General features: G+C 41.3%; 1 protein-coding gene across 1 annotated transcript in view; it reads left to right on the plus strand.

The window, feature by feature from the left end:
* The window catches only part of LOC116530348, a 132,614-nt gene that overhangs the window by 93,570 nt on the left and 19,506 nt on the right, over window positions 1-19,538 (plus strand). The window lies entirely within an intron of this gene.

Consider the following 19,538-nt stretch of genomic DNA (forward strand, 5'->3'; position numbering starts at 1 on the left):
GACGCATGCCTGTAGGTAGTCCCAGCTACTCGGGAAGTTGAGGTAGGAGAATTGCTTGAACCTGGGAGGTGGAGGTTGCAGTGAGCCGAGATGGTGCCCCTGCACTCCAGCCTGGCGCCTGAGGAAACTTTCTATGGTAAATGCTGCAGATGCATTGAAGACTATTCTTATTCAGATCAATTAAAATAAACATATGTGCAAAAGCATCCAGCAAACAAGTTCAATAAATGTTACGGAAGTGTGAGGCATGGTGGCTCACACTTGTAATCTCAGCACTTTGGAAAGCCGAGGCAGGCGGATCACTTGAGCCCAGGAGTTTGAGTTCAGCCTGGGCAGCACAGTGAGACCCTGTCTCTATTTAAAAAAAAAAAAAAATGTATGGGTGAGGTGGCTCATGTCTGTAATCCCAACACTTTGGGAGGCTGAGGCAGGTGGATCACTTGAGGCCAGGAATTCAAGACCAGCCTGGCCAACATGGAGAAACCCCAGCTCTAGGAAAAAATACAAAAATTAGCCAGGTATGGTGGCACACGCTTGTAATTCCAGCTACTCGGGAGGCTGAGGCAGAAGAATCGTGTGAACCTGGGAGGCAGAGGTTACATTGAGCTGAGATTGCACCACTGCACTCCAGCATAGGTGACAGAGTGAGACTCCATCTCAAAACAGAAACAAACAAAAAACTAATGAAATAAATAAAATGTTAGGGGAATCAAATTAAGCTCTTTAACCCTAATTTAATCTGAAGTGCCATCAAGACTTCTGCTTCCTTTGACTGTGCATTGGCACATTCTACTCACTGGTCTTGGCATATCTCAGGTCCTCTTGCTCTTAGCTCATCTATTCCAGCATTTACCTTTTTTAGACCCATGCCTAAAATGAATGAATGTGACTGTTCTGTAAAGGGATAGAAAAGTAATTTATATACACTTTTGCATATCTGGAATTTAATTTTTTTTAAGTGGCTCCCTGTCTTTCCTGCCTCAGAGCATAGAGGTTAAGTGCATAACCCCTGGGTTAGAGAGATACAGGTTCAAATCCTAGGCCTGCCACTTAGACTATTAACTTGAGCAAGTTACTTAGCATCACTGAGCATTAGTTTCCTCATCTGTAAAATGGAAGTTAAAACTCTCTACTCCATACTTTAAATGAGATAATATAGGTAAAGACGTGGCAAGATGTCTGATGCATAGTAAGCCTTGATAAGTAATGCTGAGTATTGCGGCTTATGGCATTTATAACTGTAATAACTATATACCACATGTTTGTATATCTAGATAATATACATTTATAATTATTTTTAAATACCCTTGTAATTTTTATATTTAGAATAGAAAAAGTGAATCACAAATTGTAAAAGAAATAGAATTGCTAGTTGAGTAGAATATTTGCAGTTGATATTGGTGCTGGCTTTATCTTAGAACTATAATCTAGAGATGTATATTGACTTTTAAAAAGGAAACATTATCCTAGATGCAAAGTGGAAAAGTGCTCAAAATATCTGAGCAACAAAAACAAGTTGAATGTCAAAGTATTCACTTTTGGACTCTCAAATTAATTTGAGTTGGCAAATTGATATTAACTTGCACAATATCTTTATACCCATGAATTAAATTAATTCAGGGCCTTTTTCCAAAGGAGCCAAACTTCATTAATAATTTTATTTGGTTGTTACCTAGAATGTTATAACGATTTCTAAATGTCAGGTTATAGAAATTTTTAGTATACAGAAATCCCATTTCAGAATTTAGAAACCTATTTGTTTGCTTCTTTTAGTTTTTACTAATTTTTAAAATTTTTATTTATTGATTTATTTTTGAGACAGAATCTGTCTCTGTCATCCAGGCTGGAGTGCAGTGGTGCAATCTCGGCTCACTGCAACCTCTGCCTCCCAGGTTCAAGCAATCCTCCTGCTTCAGCCTCCCTGAGTAGCTGGGACTACAGGCGGGTGCCACCACATCTGGCTCATTTTTTGTATTTTTAGTAGAGATGGGGTTTCACCGTGTTAGCCCAGATGGTCTCCATCCACTGACCTCGTGATCCACCCACCTCAAGCCATCCTCCTACCTCAGCCTCCTGAGTTACTGAGATTATAAGCAGGAGGCATTACACCCAGCTTGTTCCTTTTAATATTACACCTAGCTTGCTCCCTAGCCAATGGCTCTTTATTATTATTATTATTATTTGAGATGAAGTCTCACTCCGTCGCCCAGGCTAGAGTGCAATAAATCGCACGATCTTGGCTCACTGCAGCCTCCGCCTTCCAGGTTCAGGCAATTCTCCTTCCTCAACCTCCTGAGTAGCTAGGATTACAGGCGTGTGCCACCACTCTCAGCTAATTTTTGTATTTTTAGTAGAGACAGGGTTTCACCATGTTGGCCAGGCTGGTCTTGAACTCCTGACCTCGTGATCCACCTACCTCTGCCTCCCAAAGTCCTGGGATTACAGGTGTGAGCCACTGCACCCAGCCACCAGTGGCTCCTTAAATAATATATTGCTCAATATTTTTCCTTCTGAAAGAGTGGCCGGATTTCATACTGACTAAAATCATGAAAACACAAGGAAGAGAAGTACAATATTGTGATTTATAATAAGAAATATGTATTTTGGTCTTTATCCTCAATTCCTGGCACAGAGCTCCTAAAACCCTTGTAATTTCCTAAGCAGTAGGGGTGCTAGGTGCATCTTTGATTCTAATATTTGGGGCTTTACCCCACTTCCTGAAGCAGAGCTCCTAATCCCTTGGAATTCCCCGGGTGACATCAGTGTCTCTTGTTCTAATGAGGCAACCCTCAGTAAGTTCCTGGATGAAGGCTGGACCCCAGAAAAACCAAGCCATGATTAGAAGCTTAGAAACTTCAGACCCAGTCCCCATCCTCTGGGGTTCTGAGACCTTCTGGGTTGCTGAACACGTTGAGGTGCTGGGAAGGTGGCATGATCATGCTCCATGTCCCTTACCTTGTCCTGTGCATCTCTTCCATCTGACTGTTCATTTGCATCTTTCAAAATATCCTTTGTAATACGTTGGCAATAACAAGTAAACTGTTTTCCTGGTTTCCGTGAGCCACTGTCGCAAATTATTGAACCTGAGAAGGGAGGCATGGGAACCTCTAATTTGTAGCCAAGTCTAGTAGAAGAAGTTATGGTAACCTGGGGACCTACTGCTTGCAATTGGCATCTGAAGTGATGGGTTGTATCATGGGACTGAGCCCTTAACCTGTGGAATCTGATACTATTTCCAGTGTCAGCTGGTGTCAGAATATTAGTCAGTGTGGGAAAAAAAACCCACACATCTGTTCACAGAAGCACTGAATGTTGAGAGTATGGGCAGGAAGGAAAACAGATTTTTCACTAAACAAGAAGTCAAAGCTATCTCCAATGGGGATATCGGGAAGATACAATTGTGATTGAGTAAAGAAAGAAGTAAGGGGGAGGAAACAAAAGGACTATCTCTCCTTGGAATAAACTGAGCAGTCCCATATGAAACATCAGCTGTGAACTCTGTGATGCCTCAGAGCAGGAATGAGTAGCTTAGGCTGTGGTCATCCTGGCTGTGGAGGACAGGAAAGGGTTATAAAGCCTATCTGGTTATAAAGTGCTCAACAAACAGATACTCATCTGGGGGTATATGAGGAAATGCGACAAAGGGATGACTATCCCCAGGCACTGGAAGGACTGGCATTGCCTACCTAAATGATTCACTGAGGGAAATTATATTGTGTGTGGAAATTAAGGCTGTCAGGTTTTATTTCATCACTGGAGAAATTGAAGAGAAATATCCTCATATAAGAGAGCATTTTGAGGCCGGGCGCAGTGGCTCAAGCCTGTAATCCCAGCACTTAGGGAGGCCGAGGCGGGTGAATCACGAGGTCAAGAGATCGAGACCATCCTGGTCAACATGGTGAAACCCCGTCTCTACTAAAATTACAAAAAATTAGTTGGGCATGGTGGTGCGTGCCTGTAATCCCAGCTACTCAGGAGGCTGAGGCAGGAGAATTGCCTGAACCCAGGAGGCGGAGGTTGCGGTGAGCCGAGATCGCGCCATTGCACTCTAGCCTGGGTAACATGAGTGAAACTCCGTCTCAAAAAAAAAAAAAAAAAAAGAGCATTTTGGCTGACTGGCTGCTGGTGTGCACATCCACCGCATTCCTCATTGCAGTTCCAATCACCCTCATACTAAACCCCTATGTAACATTTGATGTCCATGGAGCCTTCTGCTTTGTGACTGATTTGGTTGAGACAACATCTCAAAGGAGAGGGGAGAGATGAGGATTACAGCACCTATGCTGTACTGATGCCTTAGCCCAACCTGGTGGTAGGGTAGGGGGGTGGCAACTAGAAACTGGAGAAATGTTCCCAAAAGAAAGTTTGAGGTTCTTGGCCAGGCGCTGTGCCTCACACCTGTAATTCCAGCACTTTGGGAGGCCAAGGCAAACAGACCACCTGAGGTCAGGAGTTTGAGATCAGCCTGGCCAACATGGTGAAACCCCATGTCTACTAAAAATACAAAAATTATCCCAGTGTGGTGGGCACAAGCCTGTAATCCCAGCTTCTTGGGAGACTGAAGCAGGAGAATCTCTTGAACTGGGAAAGTGGAGGTTGCAGTGAGCCAAGATCACACCACTGCACTCCAGCCTGGGTGCTAGAGCGAGACTCCGTCTGAAAAAAAAGGATGTGACCAGGCGCGGTGGCTCACACCTGTAATTCTAGCACTTTGGGAGGCTGAGGCAGGCAGATCACGAGGTCAGAAGATCGAAACCATACTGGCCAACATAGTGAAACCCCGTCTCTACTAAAATACAAAAAATTAGCCAGAGGTGGTGGTGCGCACCTGTAGTCACAGCTACTCAGGAGGCCGAGGCAGGGGAATCACTTAAACCTGGGAGACAGAGGTGGCAGTGAGCCAAGATCACACCACTGCACTCCAGCTTGGGTGACAGATCTCAACTCCAACTCAAAAGAAAAATAATGTTTGAGGTTCTGCCATGGAATTAATGCCAGATGCTGACAGATCTATTTTCTTGAGAGACTTTAAGATTCTGGGAAAGGGTAAAGGCCAGAAGCTGGGAGAATAGAAAGGACTCTAAATGTAATCAGATCTGCCTAAGGGCAGTTTATGACCACCGGTAGCAGAGAATTAGAAAGAGGGCCTTTCTCCCTTCCTCTGCACAAAACCCTACATCACACTCATACCCTGAACACCTTTGGCGTGGACACCAACATCCTCACCTTAGACAGTGGTGGTTGGCAGTGGCAGGGATTAGATGGCAGATAGGCATCAGGAAGTGCAGCTGGAGGAGGACATGGTGGATGCATTTGACAGACTGGTATGTGGACAAGTGCAAAGCACTCACTTGTAGAAAGTCCCCAGCATAAGTAGGGACACACTGTTGGGGGGCAATGGTAAGTTACTCCTTAAATAGGTGGAGTGCTGCCATAGGAAATTTCACAGGTGGTGAGGACAGATAGTGTCAGGCTTATGCTTTCAAACAACAGAATGGCAACAGCCAGGTAGCCTGTGTAACTCTTGCCTCCTTCTCAAAAAAATAAAGGGAAAAAAAAAAGCTTAGAAAATTGGGAAGAGACCTCAAATGTACCAGTGTCATGAAAGTAAGACTGACTTTCTTCATGCTGAATGTATAAAAATGCATTACCATTGTTTACAACAGGCCCTGAGGCAATTGTCTATAATTTTTAACTTTGAAAAGTAATTACATAAATTTATCTAGATTATACAAATTGCAAATTGGATCATTACCATAATTTGCCTTAATTTGCTTTATAAAATGCCCGATTATTTATTGTGAGGTTGCAACCACAATTTAGAGCTTAACAACTAATCTCTACTTTCCCCTTCTCTGTTTCTGATATTCTACATCTCTGAAAGGATCATACAAAATCTTCTGTGCCAATGTCATTTAGTTTCAATTAAGAAAACTAATGTGGAGCTTAAACTGGGGAGGTCTGTTCTCAAAGATGGCACAAGGGAACATCAAAGCTCATCAAAACATCTGGATATACTAGCCGAGGGGGAGATTTTCATAAAGCTTTATTATCAAATGCAAAATTTGCACCAATATAAATAATTCATCCTCTCAGACTCTGCATGTTTCTTCTTTAAATGTGAAGCCTCAATTAATTGGAAGTGTGGACCATTCTAACGAAATAATATTTCTGGTTAATCAGCCTTCTTTTTAAAAAGCAGTATTTTGTCAGCATATTTCTAAATACTTTACAAAACAACTGCTCTGCTTTAAGAGGTACAGTTTCATTTTGACATGATTAATATTATGTTAATGATTACAGACCTCACGATGCCTCTGCATCCTAATTCTGGGCATCACTTCTCATTTTCCCAGTACCAAACATATTATTTTCATTCATTCATTTATTCATCAGTCCATTTAACAAATGTTGACTGAATGCCTACTCTGTGCCAGGTACTCTTCTAGAGACTGAGGGTACAGCAGAGGCAAAACAGACAATAATCTCTTCTTCTATTGAGATTAAATTTTAGGTCAATGTTATATATATATTGATATGTACATATCAATATATCAGTATCATATATATGTGAAATAAGACATTGGGTTGACTTATACCAGCAGTTAATTTTTTTTCTTCAACTTTTATTTTAAGTTCCAGGGTACATGTACAGGACATGCAGGTTTGTTACATAGGCAAATGTGTACCACGGTGGTTTGCTACACAGATCAGCCCATCACCCAGGTATTAAGCCCAGCATTCACTAGCTATTCTTCCTGATGCTGTCTCTCCCCCACCCCCAACAGACCCAAGTGTGTGGTGTTCCCCACTACGTGTCTCTATATTCTCATTGTTCAGCTCCTACTTAACTTACAAGTAACAACATGTGGTGTTTGGTTTTCTGTTCCTGCATTAGTTTGCTGAGGATAACGGCTTCCAGCTCCATCCATGTTCCTGTAAAGGACATGATCTCATTCCTTTTTACGGCTGCATAGTATTCCATCGTATATATGTTTGCAAACCTACAACCATCAGATCTTTGACAAACCTGACAAAAACAAGTAATGGGGAAAGGATTCCCTATTTAATAAATAGTGCTGGGAGAGCTGGCTAGCCATATGCAGACAATTGAAACTGGACCCCTTCCTTATACCTTACGCAAAAATTAACTTAAGGTGGATTAAAGATATAAATATAAAACCCAAAACTATAAAAACCCTAAAAGAAAATCTAGGCAATATCATTTGGGACATAGGCATGGGCAAAGATTTCATGACAAAAACGCCAAAAGCAAGAGCAACAAAAACAAAAATTGACAAATGGGATCTAATTCAACTAAAGAGCTTCTGCACAGCAAAAGAAGCCATCATTAGAGTGAACAGACAACCTATAGAATGGGAGAACATCTTTGCAATCTATCCATATGACAACAGCTAATATCCAGAGTCTATCTACAAGAAACTTAAATTTACAAGAAAAAAAAATTAAGAAATGGGCAAAGGACATGAACAAACATTTCGCAAAAGAAGATATTCATTCGGCCAACAAACATATGAGGAAAAAAGCAGTTGCTTTTTTTATTAACCACTGAGGTCAACTAGTTTTTTATTCAATACTTACAGGAGAAAGTGTACATATACATGCATATGTATAGCTACGTAGTGGTTCCAGGGAGTTAGGTTCTGGTTAGTGAAGGTATTTTCAAATGTATTCTCTTTTTCTTTCTTTCTTTCTTTTTTTTGAGACAGGGTCTTACCCCGTAAGTGCAGTGGCACAATCATGGCTCACTACTGCCTCAACCTCCTGAACTCAGGTGATTCCCCCCAACTCAGCCTCCTGAGTAGCTGAGACTACAGGCATCTGCCACCACGCCTGGTTAATTCTTTATATTTTTGGTAGAGATGGGGTTTCGCCATGTTGCCCAGACTGGTCTTGAACTCCTGGCCTCAAACAATCTTCTCACTTCAGTCTCTCAAAGTGCAAGGATTATAGACATTAGCCACCCGCCTGGCCTCAACAGTATTTTCTTGAGTATAATGAGATAGATTCCTTCATAATTTTTTTTTTTTTTGAGATGGGGTCTCACTCTTGTTGCCCAGGCTGGAGTGCAATGATGCAATCTCGGCTCACTGCAACCTCCACCTCCCAGGTTCAAGTGATTCTCCTGCCTCAGCCTCCTGAGTAGCTGGGATAACAGGCATGCGCCACCACACCCAGTTAATTTTTTTTGTATTTTTAGAGACAAAATTTCACCATATTGGCCAGGGTGGTCTTGAACTCCTGACCTCAGGTGATCCGTCTGCTTCGGCCTCCCAAAGTACTGGGATTACTGGCGTGAAACACCAAGCCTGGCCGAGAGAGATTCTTTCTAATATATATTACAAAGAATACTGGTTTTATGATTTCTTTTAAATTCAGAACATTTTTCTTCTCAGTCTAATTTATCTCCTTTACTGAAAAAAATATGTAAAACAATTCAACTTTATGTCAGTACTAAAAAGAGGACAACACATCATTACCAACCGTCACAACCCTTCTGTGATTCCAATCCTGTCAAAAGAAACATCCTGTAATGTCCCCCTTCAAAATCAGAACTAAACCAACAAGATCACTACAGAAGCACATGCTAATAATAGTCCACTCCTACTACTAATGGAAAGACCAAAGGCTTCACAAATCTTTTCGAAGAACACTGTGATGTAATTTTGAAGTCACAAACCATTCTGTTTCTCTAAGCAGGCATTTTTCAGATGACTGCGTCCAGTTAGAAACCCTGAAAACTAAAGAGAGCCAGTGAAACTCGAAGATGGTTCAGAAAAGAACAGGTGAAATGACTGAAAGCTTGGGAGGTCCTTCTATTGAGGAAGTGCTAGAGGAACCAAATGTATTTACCCAATTTGGTTGGATAAAAGAGAGGACTTAGATGAATTCACTGTGAGTCACTGTAAACCAGAAAGCTCGAGTGATAAGAATACTACTGGCTGGGAGTGGTGGCTCACACCTGTAATCCCAGCACTTTGGGAGGCTGAGGTGGGCAGATCACAAGATCAGGCATTCTAGACCACCCTGATCAACATGGTGAAACCCCATCTCTACTAAAAATATAAAAATTAGCCAGGCATGGTGGCATGCACCTACAATCCCACCTCCTGGGGAGGCTGAAGCAAGAGAATCGCTTGAACTCAGGAGGCGGAGGTTGCAGTGAGCTGAGATCATGCCACTGAACTCCAGTCTGGGTGACAGAGTGAGACTCCATCACGAAAAAAAAAAGAAAAGAAAATGAAAAAAAAGACTACTACTATGTTGAGTGCTTTATACCTATTATCTTTTTAAAGTAACTCAGGAGGCAGATTATTAGTGCTATTATTCCCATTGCACAGTTGAGGAAAACTTAGGCTTAAGTAACTTGCACGAGGCCACATAGCTAGTAACAGTTGAGCTGGAACTTGAACTCAGGCTGGCTCCAGAGCCCCAGCTCTCACTCGCGACACCACACTACACTGCCCTAAGAGCAGAAACATTCAACTCCTCATGAGGATATGCAAAAATGAGGACATATAAACAAGCAAGATTTTAAAACTCATCGCTCCAGAGATTATAAATGAAAATGAAGTGTCTTACTGGGGTAGACAGAGTTTAGGTCTGCCCAACAACTAAAAGCTAAATTAGAATGGCTTCAGGGATCTCTCTCTCTTTCTTTTCTTTTTGGCAATGATTAAAAGGATGATTTTATTCTTTATACCATTTGGAAAACAGGTGACATAAAGAGGATTAACATCCTGATCAAATAACATATCTGATGTCTTGGGAGTGTTAGCTACCCAATTAGGGAATGAACTTTTGCCAATTAGGGAAGAACAGAGTGCTACAATTCAGGTGCTCCAAAATTATAATAGTCAGGTAAACATTCACGTCGTGATGATTCTATATAGGTAAAAAGGTAGTCAGAACGTACATAGAAAACTTCTGAACTGTCTATCTCTTGCTGTCTAGGGATGGAATTTCTAAATATATTTTGCTCTAATGCCTAATAGAAAATTACCTCAAGGAAATAGAGACTTTTTGAGAAATCTAAGATGGCAATGTGCTAGTGTTTCCTAAAATCTGCTCCTAAAGTGTTTCCTTAAATAGGCAATGCATCTCAAAAATGGATTCCATGGTCAAAATAGAGTCCCACGTGTCAGCATCCTATTAAAGGCTCAGAGAAGTCTAACAATAAAGAAATTGATTTAACTTGGGTTAACCAACACTTCCCAAATACACTAGCTACAGAACCATTTCTTTTTTTTTTTTTTTTTAGCACCTATATATCACACATTGAACCAGTATTTTACTGAACACACACAGTAGACTGTTTAAAACTCACATCCTGGTAATTTTTACTACTTGAAATTACAAAGTGCTTTTCTTAATTGCATATTCTTGCTCAGCCATCTTAGAATTATGTGCATCATGAAGACAGGGACTCATTTATCTACAGACTTCCCACAGTGGTGATTTTGTTTTAAGTTTTAATAGACTTTGATTTCCTCAATGTTCTGATAACTATGGAATTTCTGATCATGACTCCAAGGAAGACAAGGACCCCCGCACCCACTCAGTGCTATGCTAGGCAGTGGGGATATTGCATGAACAGAACAGATATGGTTCCTACCAAGGCAGAGCTGACATTTTATTGAGAAAAATAGACTATTAGATGCCTAAACCAGCAATGAAAGAGAATATTTTTCTTTTTTTTTTCTTTCTTTTTTTTTTTTTTTGTAGAGACAGTGTTTCGCTATGTTGCCCAGGCTGGTCTCAAACTCCTGGGCTGAAGCAATTCTTCCACCTTGGCCCTCCCAAAGTGCTGAGATCACAGGCATGAGCCACCGCACCTGGCCAAGAATATTTTCCATTGTAAATGTATAAATTAGTAAATGAAGTTTACCTCAATTCCATGTGTTTTTTAGTCGATGTGAGCTGTACCTTGCATGTTTACCCTCTGGCTACTTGCAAGAGGCAGACTGGAGACAGTGGTGTGCTGGTAAACAACCAGCTGGGGAAGGGGAGGTGGTTTGATTTATAGTATTTGCAGATTTCCTTGATGCAAATACTCCCACCACATTGGATTTCAAGCCACCAAGGTGATGCCAAGTTGCTTCCTGGAAATTTAACCATCTGCTCTCAGTAGCTGCTGCCAGCAGCTCCAGCCCACACCACTGGTTCTAGGCCTTCAAAGTAAGTTCAGCCAGCATTCTCCTCATCACAGACTTTAGGATTTCACAAGCTAAGTAAAAGAATTTTTAAAAATTAGAGAAAGACCAACTTTCTGAAATCTTTTTTCTTCCCTTCGTTTTTCTCTTCCTTCTTTCCTTCCTCCCTTTACCAAAGACACACACAAAAAATTACAATCTACAAATACCATCATTTTGTAAAAGAAAGAATATTTTAATTTTTTAAAAAGTGGGAATAACATAATTTCAGAAGAAAAATTAGTCCTTCAAATTTAATGAATCCGGATCTGTAAATATTTTATTACCTATCCTATTTTTCTAATTTTATTATGTACTAAGGAAAATTTTGTCTATGCATTGGAATGTTTTTGGCTGCAAGTGAAAGAAACCGGGCAGTGAGTTAAGTAACCTGGAGTTAGTTTTCTTACATGGCATGAGGTCTAGAGGTGAGTGGTTGCTGGCAGTAGTTAGGCTGTGTAGTGAACCTATCAGACTCCTACCTTTTCCCTGGCTTTCCTTTCCACCAGCTTTAGCTTGTTTCCTCATCCTTGTAGCCTCATAGTCACAAGATGCTGCAGCACCTCCAGGCAGATGAAAGGAAGGAGCAAAAGGCCTTTATATGGATTGAATTGTGTCCCTCCCAAGAAAGATATGTTGATATGCTAACCCCTAGTACCTGTGAATGTGGCCTTATTTGAAGTGCAAATGTAATTAGTTAAGATGAGGTCATATTGAACTGGGGGGGGGCCCTAATCCAATAACTGATGTCCTTATAAAAAGAAAAAATAGAGACAGACACAAGAGGTGAACACTATGTAAAGGCACAGACACACACAGAGGGAAGATAGCCCTGTGAAGAAGGCAGAAGTTGAAGTATTGAAGCTGCAAACTGAGGAATGCCAAGTATTGCTGGTGTAGGAGAGGAAAATAATTAGCATTTCTCTACCCATTTTAGGTTCTCCAGCTAGGGAGAATTAGACTGCATAATAGAGTGGCTGGGCATGGTAGTTCACGCCTATAATTCCGGCACTTTTGTAGGCTGAAGCAGGTGGATCACTTGAGGCCAGGAGTTCAAGACCAGCCTGGCCAACATGTTGAAACCCCGTCTCTACGAAAAACACAAAAATAGGCCAGGCGCAGTGGCTCACGCATGTAATCCCAGCACTTTGGGAGGCCAAGGCAGGCAGATCACAAGGTAAAGAGTTTGACACCAGACTAACCAACATGGTGAAACCTTGTCTCTACTCAAATTACAAAAAAAAATTAGCCAGGTGTGGTGGCATGCGCCTGTAATCCCAGCTACTCAAGAGGCTGAGGCAGGAGAATTGCTTCAAACCCGGGAGGCAGAGGTTGCAGTGAGCCAAGACTGCACCACTGAACTCCAGCCTGGGCAGCAGAGCAAGACTCTGTCTCAGATAATAATAATAATAATAATAATAATAATTAATAAAAAAACAAAGCAAAACAAAAAAACCACACACACACACAAATTAGCTGGGCTTGGTGGGAGGTACCTGTAATCCCAGCTATTCAGGAGGCTATGACAGAAGATTCACTTGAACCTGGGAGGGGAGTTTATAGTAAGCTGAAATCGTGCCACTACACTCCAGCCTGGGCAACAGAGCTAGAGTAAGTCTTAAAAAAAAAAAAAAAAAAAAAAGAGAGTCTGTATTAGACTGACAAAAGACAGATTAACAAGAGAAAAACAAGCAAGTTTATTAATATATGCGTGCACGTACACAGTGGTATTCAGTGATGAGTAATTCAAAGGGGTGGTTAGAACTTGAGCATTGAGCAAAGAACAATAATTTTGTAGAGAAGTCACAACATAGAGGAAAATAACTCTGAGTTTCTAGAGGCAGCAAATTGTGCGAAGGCAAATATATGCGGAAACTTATGATAGATGAGAGTTAGTTAATATGTTTTGTTTTTGTAGATTCCTCTGGATGACATCTTGTCTCCAGTGATAAGGTGTTATCCTTTTATTTTATCACTTTACTGTTAGGGGAGTGGAGAGGGACACTTTCACAGGGGAACTTATGTGCTGTTTTCAGGCAGATAGGAGGTGGACAGAGAGCTCATCCTGTGTCTGATTTTTTTCAGTTGCCTTCAGGTCAAAATTGTGGGGTGGCATAATCTAACTCCTTCATTGGCAAGCATCAGAATCCAGGAAGAGACAAGAAAGGGTTTTTTCCGCTACAGCTTTCAGAGGGAGAGTGGCCCTGCTGGCGCCTTATTTCAGGCTTAGGGCCTTCAGAATTGTGAGATACTACATTTCTATTGTAACCTACCCAGTTTGTGATGCTTTGTGATGGCAGCCTGGGGTAATTAACACAGCACAAAATCTTGTCTTTCTTGGGATATCTCCAGCTGATTTCTTTTATATCCTATTGCCCAGAACAAGGTCAAATGCCCAAACCAAGAACAACCAATGGACGAGGGGAAGGAGATTTCCATGACTGATTATGCCTATTCTGGAGTCGGGACCACTCTCCTTGGAAGCAAAAATATCTCGTCACCACCTGAACACACTGAAAGAAGGGAAAATGGCTCTTGGGGAGGCAATGGGTAGTGACTATCACACTTGAAAGTGGACCATTGTGCTGCTCTGTGGACTTTAGAAATGCTGCCCTACTTAACAGTGTTTGGAATTCATCTCAAAACAGATCTTTACATTCTCCAGAAGCACTCAGGAGTTTAGGTAAAAAATCTAGGTGGATAGCTCCAGAGTAAGAAGTTAGAAATGCTGACAGTCTGAGAGATAGTGTTCACAGGGAGAGACCATGGGATCTCATCTAAAGCCAAGAAATGGATGGTCAATGTAGTGAAAAGGAAGTGTCAGGACATTGGAAATCTCAGAGGGGAGAAAAGGCCGGTGAAACGATCTGGTACTGATGAAAATCCCCATCTCTACATCAAGGGGATTATTAGCTCAGTTTCAAAAATAGAGAACAAGAGAAAAAAAGAGAAACAGGGATGCTGTTTTAACTATAGGCAGCAATGTATAGTAAGACATATTTTTAATATTTTATCAGTGAATGTGTAAACGGTTAAAACGAGCACTAAATAATAAATGTGTCAATGTTTAAAAATACATATTTTCACAGCTAAGATTAGAACTGAACATGCTAATGAACTCAGCACCAAGGGCTGAAGGTGATGGAGAGAACATTTCATCTCCCAGGCAACTCCCAACTCTGCAAGTTCTAGAATCTTAAACATTAAATTTTCTTCATTGAAGACATATTTGGGAACTACAGCTTCATCATAAGGCAGCCAAGTCTTGTGCTTTCTGGATTAAAGGAAAGTTATACTCCTTCTGGGGTTTTCCTCTACATTTCAACCCTGACAGGCCTGGGTCGAAATGTAGAGGAAGACCCCAGGAGAAGCAAAACTTTCACCTGGGCCTCTTCCACCTGGGCCTTTCCTTTATCCTACCTGCTCCAAGACCAGGGTTTTAATTGGCCAGCTGATCTACTTTCATCTTCCTGACTGCAACAAGTTATTCGCCCCATGGCTGCTTTATTTCCACAGCTTGTCGTACCTGGGAGCACCTCTTCCTTCTTGGAGTCCCTCTGTTCCCCAGATGTACTTCTGTCATTTCACTACAACATTTTGTGGCTTTTAAAAAGTACATGTCTTATCTCCCCTTACCAAGGACTTTGGGGACAGTGACTATGCCTTAGTTATCTTTGTATTCCCAGTATCTAACACCATTGGGGTCTCTTAAATGTTGAATGAATAAAGAAATTATTAAAGGCGAATCTCAAGGGGGCACAGAACATGTCATAAATTGCTCAGCTGGAACTCATAAGGATCAATGATGTCCCACACAAAAGCCCTATAGGGACAAGAATTCAGGAAGGGTATTAGCTGCAAATTTTCCTGGCCTGTGGAGAAGCATGGAATATACTGTGAGCCATATATATCCTTGAAACTAATCTAATCTATCTCTATGGAATTCTATGAATTCTATGCTTACGTATTTTCATCTCGCTTTCTAAAGTGTAAATTCAGCTTTCCTTGGAAATGAAAGGAATTGAGCCATTTTTTAGGTAGTTTCAGGACCAAACTGCTTCTCAGAGTTAAGGACTTCCTTTTTCAATGTGTACCTGAGCATCCAGAAGTTAGAAATAAGAGTAGCCAAGTCTTGCAGATGCAAACATAGTACACAAGTTCTCATCCATCCATCGCCCAAACTGAAATGTGAAATGTAAGCTGTAGACATCCAGTTCCACTGCAGTGCTGGGGCAGAGGAGAAAGGGAGTTTGGATGAATGTGAAAAACACAGAGGGCCATTGGGAGCATATTCGTCTTACTCATTCTCCCTAAGAAACAGGCATGTTGCTGGTAACATGGACTTTTTCCACCCTGGCTACACAGTTATTGGATTTAGGTGCCAGACTCATGTTGCTTCTCATTGCAAAATGCCCCCACGTGGCATTTGTCCCATTTTCATTTCTGCCCTTGATTAGGTCACTGTGAACTCTCTTTATGTTTACTAAAAATACCAGAAATTTGTAGGGACACTCCACTCATCTCGAGACCTCCTACTGTTCATGATTCAGCTCACTTTGCTGTTCTTTTTCATGTCCTCTACCTTACATTTTGATGTTTTTTTTAATCTTCTTTTTCTTTAGCTTTATTGCTCGTTTCATTGGTTCTTACCCCAGAGTCTGGAAGTGACCCTGAGAAACAGTTGTCTAAGCAGAAAAACATGCATTGTGTTTTTAGATTGTTCAAGACAGGGCCACCATTACCCCATGGGATGCCTCTGTGCAAAGTGGAGCAATGTGTCCCTTTCCCTGAGGGGATCTAGCCCTATACTAGGGTGCATGGCTTGGTTACCAGAGGGCAGACCAATTTCAAAACCAAGTCTCTTGTGCATTCTTGTACCATGAATAGCCTGCTCAATGGAGAAGTGCAGCGTTGTTTAGAGAAGAGCCTGTAATCTTGCTTAAATAAGTCACTGCAGCAACTATTATCTCACGATGAAAATGTTCCTCTTTAAAAGCCACTTAGTAAATGAGTGACCTTCGACACACATTTATTTCCTCAATTTTCAGTAGTTTACAAGACCCTTGAACACCATTCAACGCTTATATTAGTGGTTTTCTGCTGCCACTAAGATCAAATCTAAAACAATGCGGACTTACTTGCAAGGCTTTATTTGCACTTTCAGCATAGCACCATGGACTTAATAGCACGTTTTAGTGTTATATTACCATCTCACACTTGTCTGCATTTCAGCAAACAATTAATAAACATGGACTAGGAGCCAAACTCTTAAAGCACAACTTTTGTTTATCTCCAGCTTGGCATTTTCACTTCATCTAACCCTATTACAAAATGCATATCCTTCAGACTTCCAGACAGAAGACTCTGGGGATGTTTGGCAAACTCTCATCTAACTTCTGCTGCTCCAGGCTTGGGATCCACAAAAGAGCTGCCTCTTGGGTCAGCTCCTCCAGCCCTGCTTGGCTCTTCCCTTAGCCACTCTCAGATACACAGACCCTCCTCTACGCACTGTGCTCAGACACCTGCTTGAAGTGCACAAACTAGTTCAGTATCACTTGAGGGAATCTCTAGGTATAAATTCTGCACAGAAGAACAACGATAATACTCTATTTGCATGGTGTTTTGTTATTTAGGAAATGCTTTCACATGCATTAGTTTGTGTAATCCTGAATTGGAATATCATCCAAAAAGCAAAAATGCATAAAATTCAGTCATTTTTCAGTCTATCACACCCCGTTCTTGCCATGGTGCTGGTTGGCTCATAAAAGGGAGCAAGTGGAAGCCTGCCCCACTGTGGCCCCAGTTTCTGGCCTTCAGTTTCCAAAATAGAAACAGAACTCGCTCAAGTTCCATCTGTGCTGACCCACTTCCTCCTTGCCCTGGTCTCCAGCCTCTGGCTCCCATGCATTCACTCTGGTCACCTCTTCAAGGCTTTTCTTCCTCCAGTTCCCTGCAGGCTAAGAATGAAGTGGTTTCTCTCAATTCCGTTTGTACAGGAAACACAAGGTTCTTAATGCCTGCACCAGTTTCAGCAGGAAACCCTCTTTATAGCAGCTACGCAAATCCTGTGTCTGGATACCTGTGATTCATTCACACAGAATCTTGATCCTTTCAAACAACAACAGTCATATTAACTCATGCTTACTACTTTCTGTGTGGCAGACATGGCACACCTCTGCATGTTATCTCATACTGTTTCAGAATCTCAAAATTTAGATTAAGTACCTTATGCCAGTAAGCCAAATACTGACACATCAGAGCATAAAAGCACAGAAAAGTTATTAAATTTGGCTACAGCATGAGAGTGTGAGAGGCATCTCTCAAAACCTAACCTGTCTTTGAACATAACTGGGAGGTTTTTATGAGTAAGGTAGAATATCTGAGAGGTGAGATTCTCTGATGATTAAAGCTACCTGTGTTCCTCAGCCAATCAAACTTCCGGATGCCATCAAGGAGATGTGCATGACCTAAGGATCATTGTTCTTTAAAAGAAAAACAAGTTCATTAATCCTCCAGGCAGCCCCTGGGGGTTAGGTTGTGAAATTAATCAATTAATGACTACCCTCTACCAAAATGACTATGTGCAAGCAAGCATGCATGGAGGAAGAAAAGGACAAAGAAAGAGGAAGAAGTAAAACAAACATCTTATGATTTTTATAAGATAGTCTTGGTTACATCACTTTCCCAACAGACACTTAGGGCTACTATGAGTATGCCCATTTACAAATGAGATTGAATTGAAGCAATTTTTACAAGGGGATACCACTGACCCTAAAGCCCTGAGCTGTCTGTTTCCAGACTTTTTTCAGCCCTTTATCTTCTGCCAGCTTTACAACTCCATGCATTTAATGCCTCAGAGATCACAATTTTTGTTTAAAATCTCGAAGTTTCTTCCTATTTCTATACCCCAGCATCAACAAAGCGTAGCCTCCATTTTTGAAATAGAACACCAATTTAATTTGCCTCCTTTGTATAAATGTATCCAATCCACCCCATATCACTGTAGAATATCTATACATTGTTCTAGAATTACTGTTTTCTCATTTAATATGGATCTTGTTTGCTTTAACTTTTTCAAAAGTGGAGGCTATGCTTTGTTTTCACCTCTTTCCAAAGTGCCAGCCAGCAAAGAGCTTCTAAACCACAACAGGCAGTAAATGCATGTTGATTACAAGTAAAACCTATTTTTGCTTTCACTTTCCTTTCATATAAAAGTCAATTAAATAGGCTGCAGAGAACAGGGAGTTTAGGAGGATGAAATAAGAGAAATAGTAGCTGGAAAAAAATGAAGATGCCCAGTAAGCAAAGTGAAATTGTATGTAATGTAGACTGATCGGCTCTATCCAACTGGGTGCTCCTTTTGGACATGAGCTCATTCAAATAGTAAATGATTTCATTAAAATCCTTCCTGGCTGGGCGCCGTGGCTCACGCCTGTAATCCCAGCACCTTGTGGGGGGCGAGCCGGGCGGATCACGAGGTCAAGAGATAGAGACCATTCTGACCAACATGGTGAAACCCCGTCTCTACTAAAAATACAAAAAAATTAGCCAGACGTGGTGGTGCGCACTTGTAGTTCAAGCTACTAGAGAGGCTGAGGCGGAAGAATCAATCACCTGAACCGGGTGGCGGAGGTTGCAGTGAGCCAAGATTGTGCCACTGCACTTGTCTGGTGTCAGAGAGAGACTCCGTCTCAAACAAACAAACAAACAAACAAAACTTTCCTTTGCGAAAAGTCACTTGGAAGGCCCACTTTACATAAAAGAATCCAATTTAATATTCAGTGGAAAAAGTGGAATTGGATGAGGCCAGAACTCTCCTTTCATTTTAGAGCATAAAATTGGAAGCCTGGATCCTGGTCCAGTCTCTGCTAACTAACTGTGACTTTGTTACGTCATAGAGTCCATCAGAGCTAACTGATTCCCAGGGTTTTCCAAGGTAATAATGGTAATAAAAACAGGAAACACGGAGTTCTTGCTGTGTAACAGGCACTGTGCTGAGCATGTTTCATGCATTATTTCATTTAACCATCATTCCTTGGGACAAGTACTATCATTAACCCTAACTGAGGAAACTAAGGCTCAGAGAGATTAATTTGTAAGATCACAGGGAAAACGCATTTTGGTGAAACTATTCATTCAAGCCTAGCTCCAACATCCATTTCTCTCTGCATGAGACTTTCCTTATCCCTACATTTGCAAGCAGAGTGCCTTATTCTGGGTTTACTGAATGCTTCAAGCACACAGATATTTTAGCGCTTCTCCCATTGTATCTTGCTAATTGCTTTTGCATGTCTCTCCTGGCTGACTGCAAACAATGAATTCAAA

Source organism: Sapajus apella, unplaced genomic scaffold (genome assembly GCF_009761245.1).
Source record: "Sapajus apella isolate SASKATOON/1434 unplaced genomic scaffold, GSC_monkey_1.0 scaffold66, whole genome shotgun sequence".
Classification (NCBI taxonomy): Eukaryota; Metazoa; Chordata; class Mammalia; order Primates; family Cebidae; genus Sapajus; species Sapajus apella.